Source organism: Brassica oleracea, chromosome C2 (genome assembly GCF_000695525.1).
Source record: "Brassica oleracea var. oleracea cultivar TO1000 chromosome C2, BOL, whole genome shotgun sequence".
In the NCBI taxonomy this organism is placed as follows: Eukaryota; Viridiplantae; Streptophyta; class Magnoliopsida; order Brassicales; family Brassicaceae; genus Brassica; species Brassica oleracea.
This window is the reverse complement of record NC_027749.1, coordinates 52,497,183-52,503,730: the sequence shown is the minus strand read 5'-3', so window position 1 is coordinate 52,503,730 and position 6,548 is coordinate 52,497,183. Positions and strand designations below refer to the sequence as shown.

The 6,548-nt window shown below is 25.4% G+C and overlaps 1 pseudogene; it reads right to left on the bottom strand.

The window, feature by feature from the left end:
• The window catches only part of LOC106324592, a 9,186-nt pseudogene extending 3,600 nt beyond the window's left edge, over positions 1–5,586 (bottom strand).
• Between the last annotated feature and the right edge of the window lie 962 nt (positions 5,587–6,548).

Below are 6,548 nucleotides of genomic sequence, written 5' to 3'. Positions count from 1 at the left end.
ATGTTTTCTTTTTCTTTTCTTTTCAAACCATTGAACAACGACAATATTTGACATATAGGAAAATAAATATTCTCTGAGCTAACCAGGTATTTGCAATTTATTGATCTCATATTAAATTATTTTGTAAACTTGTATTTTAAATATTGTGTCCACTTTAAATCAAAAGAATCTCATCATTACAGAAAGGTATATGATGGTCTCGGTGAATATTTGCACTGAATACTAACAAGTGTATTCGTCGGACTTCATACTAGTTCAAACCAATTTGTGATGAAAGTGGCCATTCGTTAAAAAGAGTACGAAAATGGGTGCACGTTTAGACTGTCATGATTGAAGGAGTGCTACGTCCTTTTAACTATATATGTTTTTCAGTTTCTTACTTTCACTTTTTGAGATTCTCACGAAATCTCGTGATTCAGACAATTGGCACTAGATTAGTGTCCTTGATTGCACATGCATAGGAATCGTTTTTGGATCTCCCTGTTCCGGTGCTTTGCGGCTGTGCTTATGCATGTGATTTGTTTCCTATGTAGTTTTATTTATTGATATAGTGTAGAACTTCAAGAGTTTAAATTATAATTGATACATAGTGTGCTCATCATGTGTAAATTATAGTTTAATTTCTGACAAATAAAGCAGTAGTACTAGACTGTTAGTTCGTATCTCAAATATTATATCAATTTGCTGAGTCTTCAGTGTGCCGAGTAAAATATCACAGTAATCCAAAGGGTTTGCTACTATATAGAAAATTAGAAATAGAACCATGTTGTACGGTACAATATAACCGCGAGGTATTGGTTGTAACTTGTAACTTACCAATTTTATGATAGTTTGAAAAAATACAACCAAGCTTTTTAAATTTATACGATACCAAAAAATTATGTTCTTTGTATAATCCTTTTCCAAACCACATTATTAGAATTGTTTATACTTTTGTGGTATTTTTAGAAGACAAAAAAAAATTGAATTTTAAGAATCCCCCAAAACCCAAAAAAATTACTAAATTAATTCCAAAACCATTAAACTGTATTTTTTTTTTTAAAGATCATATTTGATTTATTAACCATTAACAACCTAAACTATGAAAACAAGATTGCAATATTTTGTACTTCTAAATATCAATGCACCGTAACAGTTAAATAAATCAGTGGTCTCGTGCATGGTAGAATAATATCCTACCACGATACAAATTTGGATTCCATTCCTGGCTGGTGCATACATGTATTTTGAATATGTAATTTTTTGGCAAGTTTTAGTTGTTCCTTGTTCATATTGCAGGTTTGTTTTACAATTAACAAATTACTAAATCTCGATCCGCTTAACCGCGTGGTGTTTGTTTTCAGGTAGACATTTGTTTTAGATCATTAATGGTATACATTTTAAAAAATTTAATCATATATTTAAATGTTTATATAACTATTTCAGATACAATAATTTAATTATTTTATATTTTATATGTTATAGTTAATCAATTGTTTAAAACCGTCATATGTATTTTTTGCTTCTTATTATATATTTATCTTATTTTATTTGCATTTAGTTATTAAAAAAAATTACTATATGCATGAAACAAATATTTAAAAATTATTTTGCATTTAATTTATGCTAAATTCTGACTTGCTTTTCAAAGCTGGATTTCTTTTTAGCAATATATTTTTACTTTTATACATTTTAGATAATATATTATTGTATATAGAAAAATATTAATTTTATAAATGTATTATATAGTTTGCGAATATTAAGTCGTTATGTCATTGTATTATATTTTTAACATGAATATTTTATATTTATGAAATGTAAAATTTATAAATTTATCAATTTAATATAAATTTATCATTTTTAGTTCAATATAATAATTTTTAACATGATTGATTATGATTATAAAATAGATAAAAATAAGATATAATTTTTTATTTTATAAACGATAAGTGAATATATATTAATGCATAATAATAATTCATTGCTAATTACAAAATAAGTGAAAATATTTACATAATTTTTTTGAAAATTAAAATATTGTTAAAATATTTATTAACAGATTTGTTAGAATACTTTTCAAATATATATATATATATATATATATATATATATATATATATGAAAAGATATCATGATTAAAGTAGTTACAAATATTTATATAATTAGCTTTAATGAAATACATGTTAATTTATATACATTGTATTATATAGTTTGTTAATGCTAACCCGTCTTACCAACGTATTATATTTTTGAACATAAATATTTATAATTATGAAAACAATTATATACAAATTTAATATAATTAACCATATTTAGCTCAATATAATAATCTTCTTTTAATACAATTGATTATGATTATATAATAAATAAAATAAGATATAATTTTTATTTTTTATTTTATAAACGATAACTGAATATATTAATGTATAATAATATTGTAAAATTAATTATGAAATTACTGTAAATATTTACATTTAATTTTTGAAAATTAAAATCTTGTTAAAATCTTTTCAAACAGATTTGTTAGATTTTTTTAATATATATTTTTATATTTAAAATGAAAAGATATCAAAATATATTATGATTTAAGTAATTCAAAGATTATATGTGTTATTAGTTTTAATAAAATACATTTAATAAACTAGATTTTGACCCGCAATTTCAAAGCGGGGGATAATAATTCAGTGAAAATTTTATGTAATAGATTTTCTTCATAACATCTGTATTCTGAAGTCTGAATCGAATCCAAACAAAAAATTCTGATTTGTACCTAGTCTGAAATGTAAGAATGAGTCTCGTAGGAAAGAAAAAACATATTCAAATCCGAAATTTTATTAGCCAAACCCGAAAAAGTGCACCGAAGAAGTGGCTACTGAGAAGACAATCATCGAGCCTATTTTTTAAAATGTATACTATACGGATACCCGTTCGGGTTCGGATCGAGTATTTCGGAGATTCGGGTATTTTGGTATAGGAGTATAAAACATGTTCGGGTATTTTCTAACTTCGGATCGGGCTCGGATATTTTCACTTCGGGTTCGGGTAATTTCGGATATATCCGAACTCAAGACATAAAAAAAATTGAAAAGAATGTTCTGTTATGTTTTCAAATCATTCCTAATAATATAAATAGTCTAAAACACATGAAATGAGAACAAAACAACAGTAATCCGTCCAAAAACATAGTGAAAACATCCACAAAGTTCATAGATTAAGCAAACAAACCGAAACAAGCTAAAAGAGTTTCTACTTCTAAACATAGCTAATAAATTAAATGATTAATAGATTTGAATATAAATTTTAAAACTAAAAAAATACTAATTTGGTTATTGTTTTGAAATTTTGGATACAATTTTTGTTAATGCACAAAATAAGAAGCTTGAAAAGTTTTTTAAGTGAGTAACAATCCATAATTATATGTATATTATCTGATCTTAAGCTATGTGTAGCATTAATATAAATATTTTGAATAAAATGAGAGAAGTAAACTAAAAATATAAGGTTAATTATACGTATGTTCGATTATCTTCGGATATCCATTCGGGTTCGGATATTACCCGTTCGGGTTCGGATATCCAAACTCTCCCAACTCAATACCCGTTCGGGTATTTTGCTACTTCGGTTCGGATTTCGGTTTGATTTTTTTGGGTCGGGTTCGAGTGCGGCTTCGGATATCGGGTAAAGTGCCTATGCCTAACGTATAGATAGTTATATTAAATTTTACATGAACATAATTTTATGAAGATAAGATAATTCATTTACATAATCTGTCCCTTATTAATTTTATTTATACTTTAAAGCTTAAATTATGGAACAAATTTATTTTAAATTTTTATACTGGTCAAAATTTATTTTGATTATTATATAAACTAAATATATGTCAGTTAATATTCTAATTTAAATATGTATATTAAAATATGAAATTATTTATTAGTTTATATATCTCTCTTTAATATTTTGTTTTAAAATATTTTATAAAATTCATGAATATATGTTATTCTTTAATTTATAATTTATAAAGTTAATAAATTGATTAAATTACTTTATATTTATAAATTATTGTAGTAATTTAATTATGAATATAAATTATGTATATATAATATTATAGGAATGTGATTTCTTATTCTATAAATCAAAAATGAATTAATATTCAATTTATAATTATAGTTATTATTTATTATGAATTTTATTATGTAAAGTAAATATTAAAAATAAATGTATATTTACATTTAAATAAAAATGTATTAAAAGATATTATTAAAACGAAATCTTAGAAAAAATACTTAAGAATATTGTTTAGATATATTATTTTAAAAATATTAAAATATTTGGTTAAATATGGTATATATTTAATAATAACTAAATTAGTTGTAGGAAAGATAATATAAAGTTAAATAAATGTAATGGTTTAACCTAGATTATTTGTAAGTAGATAAAAAGTTTTTCTGTTTTAATAGTATTGATATTAGTGAAAAGAGAATGGTTCTAATCTCGTTGCCTTTTTTTCAGCCTCACCTTTTTTTTTCGTCATTTTCAGCCTCACCAAATGCATTACTTCACCGTTCAACAAAATAATTGCCTTGCGTAATTTGTGGTGGTAAACAATATAAAATATTAATTTTAAATTTCATCAGTCCAACTGGAACAAAGAACACTAGATTAGTTATTTTATTACAATCATTTTCTATATTTATTGTACCGTGTCAACTTTAACTAAAGGGAGCATGAATGAAAAAAGTAAAATTTATAATCACTTTTTTATTAAGATGAGCTCTATTTAATTATTAGTTGTAGTAGCTAATAGAACTCACCTGGGTCGTTTTCTTCTCCCTAATTTGGAAATCTTTAAACCTTTCTTTTGCGCCACCAACCATTTTTATTGTATTTAAGAAATCCAAACACGTAGTATAATATATCTTTCAAATATGTATATAAATCTAAAGGATCTCCAGAGCCTTTCTTCATGTGCTTCGCAATTCTACCTTTTGCACATGGGGGCAAGTAGTAATTAAGAAGCTCACAACGAAGTATCTGTATTTATATTAACATGCAAACTCATGCAAAAACAAAGTTTCAAATCAATTAAGCGCAGAAAATTATATTTAACTTTATTAATTAATGAGCTAATGTAACTCTTAATCGACCAACTTACAAATAGCATATCATAAAGTACAGATACTAAATTTAAATATAACTTTTTGGAACAAAGTTAAAATATCACTTAAAACAACAATTAAAATAGTTAAAGACACATATTAATTAAGTAAAGCACGAAGAAGTACGGTAAACTATTAAAACATTTTCTAACGCTTTTAGGTTCATTGTTCTTGACAGCATGTCCAACGCCGGGACTATGCCCTGGTGTCCTAGGCTTGGAATTATCTTTAAACCCTTCAACAAATTCATTATTTTCTTTCATCTTGTGACCAATGCCCGGACTACTACCGGGAGAAGTAGGCCCAAAATCATCGGTATAACCGGCAGAGGTATGATGATCAGGATCATCACCGTCAGTTTGGCGCAACTGTCTTGCCTCAGTGTATGTATTTTAAAAGATACCATAGAAATGAAGAGAATGGTAAGAATGATATTAGTTGACAGCTTCATGTTAATTGTTTTTCTTCTTCTGTGTGGAATTAGTTTATAGGGTAATGAGAGAAGAAAATGTAGATCAAACGACTTTGGTTATATCTTAGGGGGATATATCTCTAATGGTATTCAATTTCTTACTATAAAATAGAAGAGTGAAAATGTTATAATTGTACTATTTTTACTTTATAATAAAGTATTATTAGAGTATAACTAAATTATATTATGAAGTTATTCTATTTTTTTTTTTAAATAGAGTGAACCATTCGAGGTTGTTTTAATTTACTTCTAAATATAGATCGTTTTTATAATTGTAATATGAGTGGAAGTTTACAATGAGCACAGTGATTTAATTTGAACCGCTCGTATATCATTTTCCAAAACCATAAGAAAATGCAGTGTAAATTATAAATAAACGGTGAGGGGGATATTATCAAACATATGCCAGGCATATAGCAAAGCTTAGGCCTGGGCATAAAATCCGGAACCCGAAATCCGAACCGAACCCGAACCGAAAAACCCGACCCGTTATCCGACCCGAAACGTAAAAATACCCGAACGGATCTTGTAGGGTGGTACAAAAAATATCCGAACCCGAAGTGTTATTAACCGAACCCGAACGGGTAACCCGAAAAATCCAAAATTAATAGTCAATATAAATATTTTGAAATATATATAAGTATTCCAATTATTAAATTCAATATTTGTGGTAATATTATATATAATAATAAATATTAAAATTCTAATAAATGCTTTAAGTACACAATTAGTTATAAATAAGTATTTTATAATTTGTTCATTGAAATAAAAAGTCTACTCTCTATAAGACAATACATATTTTTTACAAATGATGTTTGTTTTCATGCTTGATTTAATATTTTATTGTTATTTTATCAATTTTATATGTGATAGATTAATTTTTATTTAATTTAGATGTTTTTCTTTATGTTTTACTTCAAAAATTTTGTTTTTTACTTTGG